Consider the following 19,516-nt stretch of genomic DNA (forward strand, 5'->3'; position numbering starts at 1 on the left):
AGTTCCTGAGGCCAGGCTATGGATGAATCCAGAGACTATCATAGAATACAGATGAGCTGAGTCAGAGGAGGAGATGATTACCACTGAGTTGGTGCACATTGTCAGAGCAAGGACATGCTCAGAGACTAGCTCACTCAACTTTCCCATTTTGCACAGAGATGGGGCAAGACTGGCTCAGATCATGCAATGTCATGGCAGAGATCAAATCAACTGGACACGACATTGCACCAGGTAGACAGAGAAGGATAATGTGGGCCAAGGATAATATGTGCATGGAGGGGGATGGTGTTCTCTGGGGAGGGGACCTGATTAAGGTGAAAGATCCTGAGTTTGGTTTGGGATATGTTATGTCTGAGAGACTTGGAAACAGTTGGCTATAAGGAGAAGATAGGGCCAGCCAAGACGACTCTGAGAATTAATGAGATGAAAGATGGAGCAATGCATATGGATATATTATCTTGATAAAGTCAACTGACCAGTGGAAGTGAGTTTGGGACTGAGTCTTGAGCAACCCCAGCAACTAACTTCTAGGTAGATGAGCTTGAATCTGCAAAAGATATGAAACAGGAGCAGCCTGATGGGACAATAAGAAGGATATGTGGAGGAAGGGGAATCAGGCAGCCAGGAAATGAGACTTCAAGGAGTAAGGGAGTGGTCAACAGATTGCAGACGGTGGTTGTCTGGAGTCACTCTGGTGGTAAATGGGAGAGCCAAAACTTGAGTATAGGTCTGTGATTCCAAAAACCATTCTTCTACCCAGGTAGGAGACAAACTGTATGGTAAAATGTCTAGGATTACAGGAACTATCCTGTCCTTCCCTGCCTCTGGCTCCCTAGACCCAAAATGCCCTCAGAAAAGACTGAGGCTTAACAGAAGGAAGGTCAACCAGAACTTGAAACTTAACTCTGAGAACACTAAGGCTCCTTTCTGCCAAACTTTCTCCCCTCCCCCATCCCCAGGGAAAGGAGTCCAACAAAACTTCAATTCACTTGTAATTGCCCCACTCCCAGAATGAGAAGGATTTTTTTGTTTTGTTTTTTTTTTGTTGTTTTTTGTTATTGGTTTCCTTCTAACACCCTCAACTGATGCTTTTACAAAACTGTTATTTTAGGGCTGTTTGGACTTGTTTTCTACATAGCTCTTGTTTTCTATTATTTCTCTCTTTTTCCAGGGTTCAGACTAATTAAAGGAAGTGTAAATCACACCTCGTTTGCACAGAATACCTTTCATGAGGTCTGGAAGCAATTTAGCTTCTGTTTGCCAAAGATCTTTAGGAAAGAGAAAAAAAAATCCCCTTGGTTTAAAAAAGATTAATTTCTTGGTGCCAAAAAAACCCATTAAGTGCACCTCCCATTTCTGGGATCTTTTATGGTTTTCATGTGAAAATGGCAACAAGGGAAAAAAGAGAGGGAAGACCAGGCTGGCTTTGCAATTACATCTGGCCCTTCTATGCCACCGACTCGGCTGTCCCACTGCAAAGAACACATGTAGAGCACGGCCTGGGCACCTCACACGGCACCTCAATTGAATGGAAGATCTATCACTGGCTTTCTTCTACTCCCTTTCCTCCATCCCAAATTCTTGTCAGCCCTCAGTCGATGTTCTTCATAGGGCCATGGGTCCTTGACTTGGGTTCAAGTTTATCTGCAAAGCTCTAGAGGAGAGGGCAAGGCTGCAACCTTGGGCTGCCTCTTGCCCTCACCATTGGAGACCTCCCCTATTTCAGTCCCTCTTGTTCCCTCTCCCTGTTCCCTCTCCCTGCATGGTTGTCTCTGCCTCTTCTGTCCTGACTCGCTGACATTTCTTCTGAGACATTAACATCTTAGAATATGGAACCACAAAGAGCCTCTGTCTAACATCCTGATTTTACAGATGATGGCAGTAGGGCCAGTTAGGGAGATTGTCTGTCTCTGGACTCGCACACCTGTGGCCTGACACTTCAGTGCCTGACTGTCAGCCCAGTGGTCTTTTCACTCTTGAGTTTGGAGAACTCTAACAGCAAGATGGAGGAAGAAAAAGGCAGTCGGGCTTGGAAGGGTCGTGTGTGCTCTGCTCCTCATATTAAACCTTGATGATCCTTGCATTTGCTATCTTCTCATATAATCAATCATGGGAAAACAAAAAGAGATGGACTAGACTAACTATTGAGATAGATGTGGTAATTACAGCCAGAAGAGAAAAACATTTGTGATCCTGTATTCAAATATTCCATTTCCATGTGGATGACAATGGGTAAGTAACTTCATCTTTCTGGGTATCAGCTACCCCCCACCCCGCCATAAAATAGGGATAATATTACCCCTCCCTTGGGATTGTCAGGACAATTACATGAACTGGTGGGTATAATGGACCCATAGTGGGAGATGGATAATTTTGCAGGCTGTGGTTTTTCCAGATGCTTTCCTTCTTGAGAGTGAATCAAAAAGGCCACTTCTTGGCCTCCCCTTCCTCCAAATGTGGAATTTACTTCCTAAGAAAATAAGTAAATAATAATTCAAAAATATTTGGAATTTGTTAAAGCATGAAATTTCCAGGCTGCTTTTCTGCCAATCTGAACCTTCTGTAATTTTTCTGAGGGGGAGAGATCACCATGGTCAAAAATAACTTTATCCAAGAATGTATTACATACTCAATTTCCTCAGTTGCTATTTTTTTTCCATTTGAAAAGCCCAACTTAAAAAAAGTTGAGGTGGAGGGAGGTAGGGTGTGGGCATGAGGACCCATGGTGTTGCATTGGGGCTCGGGATGGCAGAGTGGGAAAAAGTACAGGCTTTGCATTCAAATCCTGGCTCTGCTGTGTCCTGTTTACATGATTTTAGACACAAATGTTCTTTGCTTTTCTGAACTTATAATTTCCCATTTTGAAAATGAGAATCACAAAACTCTTATCTGGGTAATGAAAAATCTATTCATGTTGTTTGATATAAGACGTGAGCAAGAGAGAGAATTCTAGAAAAAGAGATGTATACAGCTCTAAAAAGGTCCCTGAACATCAAAAGACCTGAGTTTGAGTCCCAGTTCTAACAATGGCCAGGACTTAACTTTCTGAGTGTCAGTTTCCCTTTGACAAAATTATTTTATTGCTGTCATTTCAGAGTATACTGACCCTTAGCCTTGATCCTGTCCTTATCATTGCTCTCCTGGATTACTGTAATGTTTTCCTAGCTAGTCCTCCTGTCTCCATCCATCCTAACCCTGTCACCCCTCTGATTTTTCACTTTGTAGTCAGTGAGAGGATTCTAAAACCCATCATAATTCTCTTTTTCCTTCAGAATAAGGTTCTCATTTCTTAGTGTGGTTTATAAGGTTCTCCAAAATCTTACCCCTTCTTGTCTCTCCAGCCCTGTCTCTCCTCACTTCCTGTCCAACCCTGCCTGCCACCCTTCTCCCAGCCACTGCACACTCTAATCCCTCTGCTGAAATACCCTTGCATGCCTGCCCCATTTTAAGAACCCACCCTCAACTTGAGTCTGCTTTAGGAGCTTCCCCTACAAGTCCCCTAATCATTGCACTTGCATCTTAGGTCAAGAGACTCAGTGTCCCTGAGCCCCACACAGCCCGTCTGTACAATAGGCAGGTTAATTGCCTCTCCATGGAGTTGAAGGAAGAATTCAATGAGACTACCAACCTAATTAACCTTGTTTGGCCTGTTATATATGAAATACTTTTCATAGGGTTAGTCTTCTCTCTTTTTTTTCTCATCACTTGTCTCCTGGACAACATATGAAACTCATGCTGTATGCTCCCATGCTTCATGCTCAGCACACAACTCTTCCCCTGAACTGTAAGCTGGCTCCTTGGGAGTCTTTGGGTTTCTGTGCTTGGGTTCAGATTGCAGGTCCCCCCAATCCCCACTTAGTGTATGTCACTTTGGGTGAATTAAGCTGAGTCTCAGTGCCTCTCTGTGAAGTGGGACCAGTGACAGCGTCTACCTCAGAAGGTGGTTGTTGGAATTGGGTAAGAAAATGCAGATAAAGCACTTAGCAGAGCTCCTGGCACCTAGAAGGAACTGGAGACACGGTTGCTGTGATTATTGTTGTTCTTTCTGTATCCCTAGTGCCCGGCCCAGAGACGATACACTGCTTATTGAAAGGATGAAAGGGCTTTACCAGCAAGGGGGAGTGTGGGATGAGTTTTCTGATGCTTTTCAAAGGAGAGTTGGTAACAGATCCGGGGTGGGGCTTACTTTATGTGATTATGGGATCAGGCCAGGGCACTCTTGTTCCCCTGAGCCCTACTCTCTTCTTCTTTTGTTTGAAGCTTGGGAAGGGGATGAGGAGAGTGCCCAAAATGTTCACCATGGGGCAGGCACAGGCACACAGAACCAAAAACATGTGAGCCTTGGGGACCATCCTTGCCAATGTGGCATAATCCTGTCCTGAAGCATTTCCTGCATTCCTGCCCCAGCCTGGCATCCTCTCACGCTCCCCCTGTAGCCATGCCAACTGGCAGGGTCTTCATCCCCTCTACCCTGGCTCTATGTGGGGGCTACCTAAGTCATCAGGTCTTTTCTGAGCCTGAGTCAAAGCTTCTTTTTGGCTAAAATCCCATGGACCTTGCTGGTAAACTGTCCTGAATTTAAATTCCAGCGTCCCTACTTACCAGATTTGTAATTAGGTCCAATGACTCAATATTTCTGAGCCCCGCTTTCCTTACCTATAAAACAGAGATGTTAATCCCCATTCAAGAGGTTGTCATGAGGGTTACATGAAACAATGTAGGTAGTACGCCCAGTCAGCACCTGACATATAGTAAGTGCTTCTCAGAGGATTAGTCCCCTTTCCTCTTTGTATTGTCTACACTTGTACCCTGGACACTGCTCTGCACCAGCCTCCACGATATAAAGGAGTTAGTTTTCTGTAACTGGAAAGGTCCAAAGTGGGGCCAAATGGCAATGACTTGTTGACCGAGGGGTCAGCCTCTGTGATCTTTTGGGTTCTTCCAAACTTAGGATTCTTCTACTCTGTAATACTTCCCAGGTTGCAAAGGTCAGCATGCAGACAGGAGGCTACTTATGTTCATTTCTATCCCCTTTTTGTTTCCCTTACCTTTTCCTCCCCCATGCCCTGAGCCTGTCCCATTCCAACATGGCACCAAAGAGCTATCCTTTTAATGGCTACCTCCCCATCATGTATCTTTCTGCTTGCCCTCAGCAGCTCACTGTGGACCTTGTCCACTCATATACTCCTGCCTAGCTCCACTGCAATGCTGGGATGGATGGGAGGCACTCACTGTTTTAAGGGGGAAATAATTAAGGAGGTAGTTTAATGGGACCATCTGCAGGCACCAGACCCCCTGAGCTTTCTACGTCAGATTCTCACTCAATGCCTTTGTGGACAATGCTAGGAAATCCAGTTAGAGTTGTTTTCTTAGCCTAAGACCCCAAGTTCAGCCTTATATTAATTCAACAAATACTTATTGATCACCTACTGTGTATCAAGCTAGGTACTTAGTGAGGATATGCCATCTGTTTTCGTGGGTTTTTTTTTTCCTCCAGAAATCTCTGAATCATAACTCAGTGAAATTTAGAATTTAGGGGGGCAAAATAATGCAAGAAAGTTAGAATTTAGAGTGTTCTGGCCATCTCCCCAGCCCCGGCCATCTCCCCAGCATTCTGTCCCATCATTTCTCTGGAGGATCCTTTACACCAAAGCAGTTGCATTCCCTGAAAGACTGTGACATATTACCTCTTTTCATCTTTTTGGACTTTATCACCCATCTGAGTTTCTTGCTTTCGCACTCGCTCACTCTCTCTCTCCATTATAGTTTTCTAGAATGCTTGGGTGTTTTAAAAAGCAGGTTTGTATTTCTTATAATCATTAACAAACTTCATTTTGGAAACAGAATGAAACAAAAAGCCAAGGACACTGCTCATAATAAATGTAGCATCTGGGCTGTGATGATTTAGAGGGGAGAATGGGATGTCTTCACCAAGTAGGAGGAGTTGAGAGTAGAGCCCTGAAGGGCAGAATGGGACAAGGGGAAAAGGAAGGAAGGAGGAAGGCATTCTAGGTGTGGTGCAAAGGCCTGAAGGGTGGAACTTGTAAATCAGACATGAGGGCACAGAAATAAATGTAGCTTAGCTGGAGTGGATGCTGAGGAGAATGAGGCTTGTCTTTGAGGTCCCATGTACAATGCCTTGAGGCCAGGTTGGAGCACCTGCTTTTGATCCTGTACTAAGTAGAGAGCTACTGAAGTATAATGTGCAAAGAGTAAGGCCAGTCACTGGGCCTGTGCTAGGGACCGAGGAACGGAGATGTTGCTCTGGCATATTGCACTTGATGCATACTAGAACCTCTGTACATCAGGTTGGCTCTCTGCAAAGGGGCAGTTAGTCCACACCTAGTATGTAGAGACAGGCAAGCACTTAAGCATTAGCTTTGACTGTTTGGAAGGAGGAGAGGCCAATCCCTTTTCAAGAGAGAACTGGGTTTGTTGGCTTTCTCTGCCTTCCCAACAGACTAAATCCAGGCACATATTCGAAAACGCCTTCCACCGGTATCCTTGAACTGTTTGTTCAGCTTATCTCTGATGTAGACAGCCTTCTCTTTGCATAGGTACAGTAAGTTTACCCTTGGGGCTTAGAAGACAGTAGAGTTGGGGTTGGGGTGGAGTGAGAGCTAGGAAGGGAATAGTTATGAGCAAGGGGCTTGAGTGTACTGCTGACTGCGTTTGTAGAAGAGATCCTCCTAGTCCAGAAACATCTCATTCTCCTTTCCTCTCCATCTAACTCAGGGATTGGTAAACTAGGGCCCATGGACTGTCTGCCTATTTTGTGATTAAAGTTTTATTGGAACACAACCATGTCATTTACCTACCTTCTAAGGCCGCTTTCACACTCCAACAGCTATGTCAAGTACTTACAACAGACACCATACGGCTCACAGGCAGAAAATATTGACTGTCTGGCCCTTTACCTCTAATAAAATGTTGCTGACCCCTGATCTAATAAGCCTTCTCTATCCTTCAAAGCACAGTTTAAATTCACCTCTTCCAGGAAGCTTTCCTTGACCTTCCCAGTTCTTTTGCTTTCCCTTACCTCCCATATGTGATGCCAATTATTATCTGCTAATTTTTAGCACTGTATTTTTTAAAAGGTCTCATTAATGGGGCGCCTAAGTGGCTCAGTCAATTGAGCGCCTGACTTCGGCTCAGGTTATGACCTCATGGTTCATGGGTTTAGGCCCCACGTTGGGCTCTGTGCTGGCAGCTGAGAGCCCAGAGCCTGCTTCAGATTCTGTGTTTTCCTCTCTGTTCCTCCCCTGCTTGTGCACTCTCTCTCAAAAATAAACACTAAAAAAATTGTTTAAAGGTGTCTTTAAGGGGCACCTGAGTGGCCCAGTCAGTTAAGATTCCGACTTCAGCTCAGGTCATGATTTCATGGTTCGTGGGATTGAGCCCCATGTCCAGCTCTGTACTGACAGCTAGCTCAGAGCCTGGAGCCTGTCTTCGGATTCTATGTCTCCCTCTCTCTCTCTCTCTGACCCTTCCCTGCTCACGCTCTCTCTCTCTCTCTCTTTCTCAAAAATAAGTAAAACATTAAAAAAAAACAAAAAAATAAATAAAGGTCTCTTTAAGTACAATGTACAGCTGTTGTGGACAGGGACCATATTTAAACTTTTGGTCAAGTAAGACTTCACAGTAGTTAGCGAAGTAGAGGTATATGTGTTTTGGAGAGAGACATGCCTCTTATCAAGTCTTGTTTCATCACTGACCAATGTCATTACTTGGGACAAATCATTTTACTTCCTTGAATCTGTCTTCTCATATGTAATTTAGCATAATGACATAACATCTCAGAGTATCTATCAATCCACGTTATTTTAAGGCCCAAAGAGATAAATTAAAACAAACATACAAAAACAAATTTCCTGATTATCAAAGGAAGTGGGAATTTAATGGTAATTGCATTAGGCTACTTGGGATCTTGCTTTGCCACTGTGTAAATTTAATTTTTTCTCCCATAAGTTTCTAGGAGAGAAAAAAAGTTGTATTTTCTATGTACTTTGAGACACACTACATGCATTCCACTCCCCCCACCCCCGTTTTTCAGAAATTTGTAAGATATATCATCATCATCATATGAAAGGCCCTAAGAAAACACATGGGAAAGAAATCTGTTAAATGTTAGTTAACCCTGTGTTTTTCAAATTTATTTTGCTTGAAATAACTATTTCTTTTTTTAATTTTTTTAATGTTTATTCACTTTTGAGAGACACAGCCTAAGTTGGGGAGGGGTAAAGAGAGGGAGACCCAGAATGTGAAGCAGGCTGCAGGCTCTGAACTGTCAGCACAGAGCCCAATGCAGGGCTGGAACTCACAAACCATGAGATCATGACCTGAGCCAAAGTTTACCACTTAACCGACTGAGCCACCCAGGTGCCCCTGAAATAATTATTTCTATTTCTAATAACTATCATTGAAATAACTACTAATGTCTCATAAGAAGTGATGTTTTGAAAAACACACTTGAGGTTGACTGGGCTGTGTGGTCCTCAGGGCCTCCTGCAGCCCTGTCTTAACGGAGTTCACAACCACTGCTTATCGGCACCTTGGCAGTCACTAACAGAAGACGTGCAATGAAAATCCATGCTTTTGTGTAAAATAATGGCCTTCGTTCTGTTTGTTCCATAAGTCGAGAAGTGGGAAATAGGCTTGCCCCCAGACTCCAGGGACATTTGCCACAAAGGCTACGTGAGAATTCTGCATCTTGGTGTGGACACATGTCTCTGTGCATCCGTGCCCTCGCGTGAGCACAGGACTCCTTTTGCATCCTGTTGAGGCTCTTAGAATCCTATACGTGGGTATGGTGAGTCCTGAGTGCATCCGTGACCATGCGCTCTTCTTCCACTACTGTAACCCTCTCACAAGGGTGCCTTTGACTTCCTTATGTTCAAGCCACTGGAAACTTTTCAGTGTTTATCCTGCACCACTGACCCCCTCCCTTTTAATGGAATGGAACCCCTGGGGTTTCAACCTTGAGTCTTATCACAAACGGGAAATTGAAGCCTTGGGAAATAATGCCTGGGGCAGCAGCGGGGGCGGAGCATGAAATGATCAGGTAAGTGTGGGCTTGACATTCCAACCTGCTCCAGTATAAACTGGAAGTAGCTATTACTCTCACCATCGAGGGCCCGCACACATTTTTAAAGTCTTGTTTCAGTGGGACTGTGACCTGAGTAGGTGGTCAGGGAAGTCTTTACCATCAACTCAGAATGCATCTGGTGTACCCAGAGTCTCAGTGCACTTACTAACATCTTCTTTCAATCTCAAGTCTCTTTCTTTGAATGAGAAATTATACGGGCATCCCCCCTTCTTTATTAATGAGGCTGGAAGTCCCTTGGGGTCGACCTGGAAAGGAAAGAGGAAGCCCCAGTTGCGGAGGCTATTTGTGGTCCACACGGCCAACAGAGGGCGCTCCCACACCGCACAACACCAGAGTCTTGGGATCTGGGCAGGCCCAGGGAGAAGGTGGCCAGCTGACCTTTCTCCAGCCTGTTCTTGGGTTTCCAGAGCAGCGGAGGTGTCAGCTGAGACCGGTCACGGCCTAGGGAGGAGAGGGGAGGGAGTGAGGGCTGGGGCACCCGAAGGGGAGGAAGAACTGGCAGGGGAAACACAGACACATTTCACAGAGACAGGGACACAGAAACACGCAGCGTATGCACACAGAGCAAATGGCTCCCCCACATACACAACACATACAACCAAGAGATTTTACAGCTACACGCAGGATCACAGGATGTGGAACCACAACACGAATGCAGTCCAACACACACAAATACACATAATGCAGCATCTCACCTAGCTGAGCAACAAAGATGACTCATAGACACACACGTGTATGTAAACACATCACCCCACAGGGACATCAAGCCAGGTACAGTATACAAAAGGCAGATAACAAAGACACACAGCATAAGCACGTACGCACACATAGTACACCACACGGGGTGGACCCACAACATGTACAGGGACACATAGCTTGGGGATAGCACACCGCACACAACAGACACTCCCAGAGGCAAATCATGGACAAGCAGTAGAAGCACTCGAGATGCATAAACACAGCCAGATCCCCACGGGCACACTGCAGAGGCATACGCATGTGCCACACGCCATGTTGGTCCACCCCACACAAACGGGCACTCACAACATATTGGATGTAATCCCCTCGCATAGTACACAGTAGGCACGCTCACAGAGTGGGCAAAGGTCCGCACGCAACAATTAGTAAATGGATTTAATGAATGTTTTCGTAAGAGAAAACAGAGGGAGGCCAGAAAGGGGTAGAAGAAGAAAAAGAGGGTTGAGGAAGGTGGAAAAGAAGGCACAAGACAGAGTGAGGAACAGTCCTGGGGGAGGAGGGGCTGGACACCAGATCTGGTCCTCAGCCTGGGTTCCTGTCCCCTCCACTCTAGTTGCTGAAGCAGAGAGAAATTTGGTTTGGGGTGGCACCCTTGGGGAGGCCATACAGCCCTGGTGTCTTTAGCGGTGGCGAGAGGTGCCCCCAGGAAAATGAGCTGTCGGCCTGGGGGCCAGGGCTTCCGCCTCAGTCCACCAGGGCCAGAGGCACCAGACCATCTCATTTCATCATGATCGATGCATTGCCTCTAGTCCCCTTTGACTTTCCCAGGCCGCAGCGTCCCAAAGAAGATATTTCTCAAACTCTCAGAATATATTCTGTTCTTTGTTTTTTTAAGAGAAAAATATTTTTATTTTTAAAAATAAAAAGGGAAAACTTGAGTGAACCTAAGAAAGGTTGTACCTCCAGAGAAGATGGGGAAGGTCAGGAAGGTAAAGGACTGGGCAAAGCTTGCTTCTTATGTAACTAAGTAAATAAAACTCACTTTGTGGAATTGTAGGATTTCCAGTGGAACAGATTCTGATCAGCAAACCTTCCCAAGCAACTATCCTGGTCCAGACTAATGCAGGGTGGTGGGTTCTAGAAATAAGATAACTCAAAATCCACTTTCAAAATATAGTCTGAACAAGGGAAGGAGATACAGAATGTAAAACTTTTAAAATAGAGGGCAAACATTTACATTAATATATAAGATATGATTCTTGGGGCGCCTGGGTGGCTTAGTCGGTTAAGCGTTAGACTCTTGATTTCAGCTCAGATCACGATCTCATAGTTCATGAGTTTGCGTGGGTGCTGCTCAAGATTCTCTCTCTCTGCTCCTCCTCCTCCCTCTCTGTCAATAAATAAACTTAAAAAATAGAATGTGATTCTTTTTATATTGACAAGGAAAGGGAGTCAAAGGGGTAAACATTAATTGAAAGCCTACCATATGTACTATGCCAGGCACTCTATATCCTTTGTGTCAGTTAAAACTCATAAACTATGGAAAATAGGGATTAACAGCTCATGGTACATACGGAGAAACCAAGGCTGAAAATGTGAAGCCACCTGCCCAAGGCAGCACAGTTAGGAATTCCAGATTCAAACCAAGCAGACTGACTTCAAAGCCCCCTCTTTTCCACTACATGGTAATAATTAAGTACTTCCTCTGACTTTTCAGATCTTGAGCAAGAGCCAACAGAAAGGGGAGAGAGACAGTCATAGCAAAAAGACTCTGAGTTAGATGACATGAGGGCATACTTTGGACTCTCCTACCCATAAGAGGAATCTTGTCTTGCCAAGTTATCGCTAGTTCCCCAAGGGTGTGCGTCCTCTGGTTCCGGGGCCCCTGGCGATGGATCTCAGCTTAGGTGCTGACATGCCGGTTCCCACTGTTCTCCGTGAGGCCCTCGGCTCCATCATCAGGTTGCCTACTGTGTGAGTAGGGTCTCAAGGACAGATCTCTGGCTTCTTGGGTTTCCCTGGATGTCTAGAGATCAAGGAAGAAACAAACAGTGGGAAAACTACTGAGCCCAAATGGGGATTGAGGTTGAATAGATCAGAATTCTGTTTTCCAGTTTGCATGGTCTGGAGCACATATTCCTGTGTGTGTGTGTGTGTGTGTGTGTGTGTGTGTAGCTAAGTGTCTGTTGTGGGTTATCAGATAACAGCAGAGGTGGAAGGAACATTTGGGATCATCTGGTCATCTTACAGGTAGGAAAGCTGAGGTCTGATAACACACCTTACTTATTACTGCTGTGTTTTGATTAATAATCATATTAGCGACTATTTATTAGGTACTTAATGTCCTGCCAGGAACTACCCTAACCACTTTGCATGTGTTGTTTCCTAAAATGTTCACAGTGCTCTTATAAGTATTTGTCATTTTCACATGCAAGCAAACCAAGACTCAGAGATGTGCTGCAGCTTGCCATGGGCTGCACAGCTAGCCAACAACAGCCCCGAGATGCAAACCAGGCCTGTGTGACTCTTAGCTGTCACTACTCACTGCTCTGGTCTGTGACCTTCCTGACCAATATGGAAACATGGGCTCAGGGCCAGGTACCTCTGAGATAGAGAGACGAGAATTCTGTTGAGAAAAGAAGACTGTCTTATTCAAGGTCACAGAGCTGATTATCACAACCCAGAGCCCCTAACCCCTCCCCTCCCTTTCTGTGGCTCCCTAGACCAAGGTTGGCATGATCACTTTTCTTTCTAGGTTGGTAAAGCAGTTGATGTCAGGGTCAATGAAAAGGCCTCACTTTGTCTAGAAAGGACATCTCTTCAGCACATCACTCAGTTGCCGTCTTCCAGTTGGCTCCTTTGGGAAGGGGTGTCCTCCACCCCCTGAATCTCATCTGACTCAGTTTGGTCAGATTCCCACTTGATCTTAGATGATGTTATCTCTCTTCCTTTCTGGCTAGTGCCTATCTGTTGCAAGTACCATGTGATAGTTGGCCCTATGTTCAGAGAAGGACTAGGCTCACTTTGGTGGGGTAGCCAGCCCAGCATCTCCCCTCAAAGGCTATCTGTGTTGAGAATGGCTGGCTGGCTGGCTGGCTGGTAAAGTCAGGAGGCCATAGGGTTCAATTATTGTTGTTTATTCTGATGGGGTCTCTTACTCAGCAAGGGGATTTACACTGGAATTATCCAGCTGTGTCTGCTGAGATTTGGCTAGAGACTCCAATTCCCAGGGTGAGGAGGTCAGTGGCTGCTTTTGTTCTCAAATATATTTAATTTTCTTTCTAACTATTCTTGGGCCTAAGTCTACTTAGCATAAAGCCTCTCCCAAACTTCTGCCGTGTGATCAGTTCACTGTAGGCACGTCCACTGATACAGTCCTAGGCTGAAATTCCAAGTGCCCTTTCCACCATGGGGAGGGCAGCCCAGGTTTTCCATCTGTAAATGGGCCTCAGAATCTTTCTTTTTTACATGGTGCATTTCCTAGTCTCTGTCCTCATTCACGAAAGAGAACTATGCATGTTTTTCTGACGTCGGGGACTTAATCTGTGTTATTAATGGCATCCAAAGCAGAATGCTTAGACCTTGGTCAAGAGACAAAGTGTCTGGATTATAGTTTCAGCTCCTACCATTTGTTAGTAGTTTAATCACATTTTTAAATTGGGATGATTGTAATACCCCATTAGGGATACCGTATACAGTCAAGGCCCAAGGAACACCAAGGAATGCCAGCTACTATTTTTGCTATCTCTTTCATTATTGTTATTGAAGGCATAGCCCCTTTGAGGCTCCTTTTCAATATCTGTAACACGGGAGACCGTAATTTTCACCTTGACATTTGCATGGGGGGTAAAATAAGAAACGGCTCAATATGAGCGTGGCAGGTAGTAAGGGTTCAGTAATAACTGGTCTTTATTCCCCCTTCCTTCCTTCCTTGCTCCTTCCTTTCTTCCTTTGTCTCTCCACCCTTCTCTCTTTCCTTCCTTCCTTTTCTCCTTCCCTCCACTTCTTCCTTTCTTGATTTTCCTGATGAAATAATCCGTACCAGGCCACCTTCCACTCAGGCTTTACAGCTCTTATTTAAACCACCTCTTACTGATCTTACTGTCTTCTTCCTTCTGTCCTCCATATCACAGCCAGAAAGGTCAACCAAGGCCATTTTGGTGTCACAAGCCTTCTCTAAGAATACAGATGACTGCTTCTACCTAGCAGAGCCTACATGTCTAGGAAGAGTAGAGCCCCCCCCCCCGCCCCCCCCCGCCCCCGGCCCCGTCCATCCACCACCTGGATTAGCTATAGAAGCCACAGGTCCACAAGATTTCCAGCCCACTGACCTGACAGAAACTTCCAGAACAGGATGGCTACAGGGACTACCTGAAAAGAGCACTCAAGAGTGAACAGGACTGCAGTGGGCTATCAAAAGACGCCCAGCAGAAAGATGGAAACTTTGGCTTGTGAACCTCATGGAGGTCCTCTAGAGCTGGTATGCACTCTGTCCTCAAGAAAACTGTGCACATCTCTTTCCAAGTCCATGTTCAGTGATGTCACAGTGGCAGTGTGACACTGGCTATGGTGGAAGAATTGATATTGACCAGCTACTGACATCTGCCAGGGCTACAAATCAGCACTTGGTCCCCCACACCCCCAGAGAGCCTGTTGTTAAGTATCTACCAGCACACTAATGAACCTCAGTCACATCAGTTGTTCACAAGGCATGTCACCTCTCATATAGACACTGAGCATCATATATTAGTTCAGGCCCTCCGAGAAGCAGACACTGAGATGGGATGAAACAGCCAAGGATTTTATTAGGGGAAACACCTGTGTGAGAGAAGATGGGAAGTTACTGCAAAGGCTGGGAAAACCATCAGACCTTGGTGCAAAGCTGACCCTGAATAGAGGAGAGAGACAAGGGAGGTTAAGTAATATTTGGCAAGGCCATCAAGGAAGAGTCCTGAAAACAGTCTACCATCCAAGGGGGAGTCTTGTGTCCCGTAGAGATGGACCTGCCTCTGTGCCCCTGGCACCATGTCCTGTCACTGGCTGGCAGCGGCCTATAGGACATGTCGCCTCAGTGCAAATGTGATGGAATCTGGCAGGCTCAGACTTGGGCTTTTGGTTAATTGAGCCCTCTATGGTCAGATTTTCAAGGTGCCTTCTCAGAGTTGCCACAGTTATTAACAAGTCAATTCCCATCTTCCCCAGAGTACATCATATACCTTTAAAAATATTTTCTAAGCAACTAATTTGTGCCAAAAACTATGCTGAGTCCAGGGGATGAAGAGAGGTGAGAAACACAGTCCTTGCCCCAAACAGGAGATTGAGGGTAAACAGACATTCAGGGGAAGATAAAAAGAAAAGGGATGGTTGAGGAGACCCCTCAACAAAGTCTGCATAGAGAAATATGTGATTTGATGATCCTTAACTGAGCCCAGTAGTGAGTGGAATGGGAATTCTAGACAGAAAAGTCTTCAAAAGCAAAGGCTCAGAGACATGAAAGAGCACAGAAGATTCAAGGACTTATGAGCATTCAACATGTATTCAGCATAAGATACAAGAGTGGTATTAGTGAGAAATGACCCTGGAGAAAGAATCAAGGCCAGAGAAACCAAAGAAATTAGATATGTTTTATTTTGTATAGTAAAGGTGAGGAGTATCACAGACTTTTCATCAAGTGCATATTTTAGGATGATCACTTACTGCATTTTGGAGGATGGAGTGGAGGAGTACGACTGGAGGCAGGAAGTCAGGTCCATTTGGAAGGAGATGGCAGGGACAGTGAATGCAGGGAAGGAAAGTCAAGAGTCATTTGAGAAGAGATGGAGCCCACATGAGTAGATAGATGGCTGTTGGATTTGAAAAATTATGGGAGCACAGAGTCTACAATGGTGTTCAAATAGCTCTCTTGTCTTATATGTACTTCCAACTCTTTCTCTAGACTTTCTAGTCTATAGTGTTGAAACTTTAGGTCATTACCCACCCATTAGTGAGTCATGAAATCAACTTACTGGATTGTGGCCAACATTAAAAAAATGAATATATCAGATTATATTGTGTGTAGCAAGGATCAGTGTTATTTTATAAAGCTTTGTTTCAGTCATATATGCATGAATGTGTATAGCTAGGCTGAGATGTAAAATATGTGAATCAAAGTCAAGGTGCTCTTCTAGGCTGTGAACTCTTGTAGAGCTGGGCTTGTATCTTACACATATTAAACTCATGGAATTAGAGAATTGGAGGAGGCTTTTGGTTACAACCAGTTTCAACATTATGTGGCATCGAGACTCCCCACTCTACCTCCTTTGTGGGAAAATTTTGCTTAGAGAGGTGAAGTCTGAGCTCCAAGATCAAAATAATTCTCATATAATCCTTTATAATACCTGGTTTTATTAAAAGAATGAGTGGATCAATGTATGCCTTTATGAATGAGTACATATTATAAATTATATAGTAACAATATATGAGTACATTAATGGAAGAATAGATGAATTCATGAATGAATGACTAAGTGAATATGTAAGTCCATGAAAAACCAATGGATGAATTAACAAAGGAAGTAGAAAATGGTGGGAGGAAATCAGAGAGGGAAGGGAGGGAGAGAGAAAGGAAATTCTTGAATCCCCTAACAAACACTATGAGTCTATAGACTCCCAGCCAAGAAGTGAAGGATGTCTGAATGACCCCAGGCAGGGGACCACAGCCAGTTGGAATTAATCATGTGGCCAGAACAGAGATCAGCCAAATTGACCAAGTGATGACGGCCCTTGCAGTAGACTTTGTTATGCACCCGTTTATAGGGTGAGCTATTAACTGGCTCAGCATGGGGGTAGTCAGGCGCCTGACATCACAGAATGAATGAGGTGTTTGGGGTGGGGAGAGATGGGCTCTACAGCTCCGGTCTGCTGAGTCATCTTCAGCCCTAAAGGTTGCCATGCCTTTATTCATTGGTCCCATGACTAAGAGCTAAACAGATCTATGCATTCTGGGCCACCTCAGAAAGCTACACATTAGTTCAGAGTAGAAGTGCATTAAGGTGAAGACCAAGAACCAAAGGACCACTGAATGTTAACCAAGCCTGAGGCATTTTAGTGATTTGAAACAGATCAAGGTTTGAATCTGGGCTTTTGTACTTATTTGCTGTGTGGCACTGGGTAAATCACTTCATCTTTCTGAGCTTCAGTTTACTCATCTATAAAACGAAGATAATATTGGTCTTCTAATGTTCTTATAAGCCATGTACTTTGCAAAGAATTTATGCTAAATGTTTATTCTCTCCCTCCTGTCTTTGTCCTACAAACTTCCCCACACTTTGCATTTGTTCATTAATCCATTTATTCAATAATTCTTTACTGAATGCCTACAGTACTGGGTACTATGTGCTGGAGACACAGCCATGAACCAAAGAGACAGAACCTCTTTTATAGAGTCAACATTCTGGAGGGTGGAGGTGTCACAATGTCACATAAATTTGGGGTCACCCTCACATATTTCTCTAGAGGAAAAGGAAGACAGAAAATAAAAATAAATAAATATGAATTTATATAATTTATCAGATTTTGATAAGTTATACAGGAGGGAAAAACAGAAAAAGTGTTAGAATTGGAATGGGGCTACATAATTTTAAATAAGGTAGTAGAAAAGAGAAATACTAGCGCAAAGGCCTGAAGGATATGGGGGACCTGAAGGAAGAGGGTTTCTGGCAGAAGGAAAAGCACATGCAAAGGCCCTGAGGTGGGAGTATGCCTACTGTATTTGAGGGATGGCAAGGGGACCATAATTCTTGTTACTCTATATCAAATTCTTTTCTCTGCCGCTCTGCTGTGAGATTTTTTAATTAGCCTTCAGGTCTTAGCTCCTTTTCCTTGGCCATCTTGGGCAGAGGAATTGGTCTATAATTGTCAGCTTACAGATTCCCTTCCACTGCAGAAGGCAAATTCCAGGAAGTCAGAGTTCATATTTCTCGTGATCATTTCTGTGTCTTTAACACCAAGAATACTCTGGCTCAGAATAGGCACTGAATGAATATTTACCAAATGCATTATTAAATGAACCAGTGGGACTCCTGAACCTTCCCTGTCATTTCCGCCTAATCAAGAGTTCCTTATCCCTTATCTTTCAAGGTCCTGCACAAGCCCTTAATTCTCGAAGAAGAATTCTTTCATTGTCAAGTTCATACTCCCCTCTCCCGGACCTCAACTTCGCAGAGTCTACACAGGAGAACATTAGTCTGATGGGATTCTAATTAGTGACCGTAATAGAACATAAAAAGAGTTCTGGGATCAGTTAAAGTTTGAAAACTGTTGATTAATCAAATCTAAGTGGGTTTCTTAATTCAGTGACTTCTCAGAGACATTAGTATGATAAGGGCATTGTGAATCTTAAAGAGAGGGATTGTCAAGGAATGTTTTTTAGATATATTTGCCTATAATGCACCTTTTCTCAAAGGAACAGTTTCCAGAAACCCTCTCTGGGAAATACTGGGTTGCAACTTCATTGGGCTCTCCCAGCTTTTGGATTTTTTTTTTTTTTTTTTTTTTTTGGTTTAACCTCAGCCGACCTCTGTCATTCTAGCTTCATGGCCCAAGGCAGCCACCTTGGGTTTGGTTTTTACCTCCTATTTGCCTGCTGAGAAAAAGCCTGTTCGGGAAGGAGAAATGACCTCAAACTTTAAAATTTTCCTGGCCATAGGGAACCCCTAATGAAACATAAGGAGTCACAATTATGAGAATTGAAAGAAAGCCAAGGGAATGAAAAGGAGATGACCTAGGCCTCTGGAAGAAGAGGGCATGGTTTTTCCTTCTTACTCTCCATGGCTGTCTTCTCAAGCAATCTCAACCATAGAAGTTTGGCAGGTCAGTCCATGCCATAAAAATCAAATTAGTGGTGGTATGTAGTGGATGCAGTTTGATGGCCACAGGGGTAGGATTTTTATCTTTGCCCCCTGGGACTGATGGGCAATGCCAAAAGGCCCTTCCAGATTTTGACAAGGAGACTGCTGTGGTTTCTCAGCGTCATTCTCAAAGTCATTCTTGGTTTCTGCCTTTCTCTTTGGTGGTCTCCCTCATCTCTTAAAGTTGGAATGACTTTTTCTGATCTGGAGCCCGATGATCCAGCTAAACTTCACCCAGTAGAAGATGACAGATGCTAGAGTAGAAGAAAAAAATGCACCTGATTCTGTCTCAGCGCATGCTATTGTACTTCTGTTCCTTCTAAGTCAACAGACATTTCTTGAACTCCTACCGGCACCTGTATGATAGGCATCAGGAGCACAAAGGTGGATCCGTTACAACCATTGTTCACAAGAACCTTGCAACCTTGTAGGGGATGATAGACCTTGAAAGGTGACTGAGTGCCCCGTGATGCACACCGGGCTGGAGGGGAGGCAGGGGTGAGTGTTGGGAGGATATATGCTCCAGGGATGAATTTGCAGCAGAGACACTCTGTCTCTGTCTCTCTCTTTGTAGAGCCTTGGTTTTCAACAAGTATGATGTCTTCAGACTTATTTTTCTTGACCTCGCTCAGCTTCATGTTTACAAACAGCCCACAGTTCACCTAGACACTCCTGTGTTCAGCCCTCTTAGGATATTCTTTGCTCTTGTGGTCCCAGTCATGATCTTCAGTTGAAATAACTTTACTTTTTCTGAGAAGCTTTCTTCCTATCTTTTTTCTCTGCCTTCTATCTAGGTCCAAACATTATTAATACTTACATTCTGA

The 19,516-nt window shown here is 44.3% G+C and overlaps 1 protein-coding gene and 1 long non-coding RNA gene across 4 annotated transcripts in view; one reads left to right on the forward strand and one right to left on the reverse strand.

Annotated features, from left to right (window-relative positions):
* The window catches only part of ASTN2 (astrotactin 2), an 861,939-nt gene that overhangs the window by 743,604 nt on the left and 98,819 nt on the right, over nucleotides 1–19,516 (forward strand). The gene's annotated exons all lie outside the window — the stretch shown is intronic.
* On the reverse strand, nucleotides 9,297–14,281 carry LOC115276098. The gene is made up of 5 exons (XR_003901813.1): nucleotides 14,137–14,281; nucleotides 11,618–11,831; nucleotides 10,848–10,942; nucleotides 9,485–9,547; nucleotides 9,297–9,351 (listed from the first exon to the last, which is right to left on the reverse strand). It is a non-coding gene; the product is annotated as an uncharacterized LOC115276098 (long non-coding RNA).

This window comes from Suricata suricatta, chromosome 13 (genome assembly GCF_006229205.1).
Source record: "Suricata suricatta isolate VVHF042 chromosome 13, meerkat_22Aug2017_6uvM2_HiC, whole genome shotgun sequence".
Lineage (NCBI taxonomy): Eukaryota > Metazoa > Chordata > Mammalia > Carnivora > Herpestidae > Suricata > Suricata suricatta.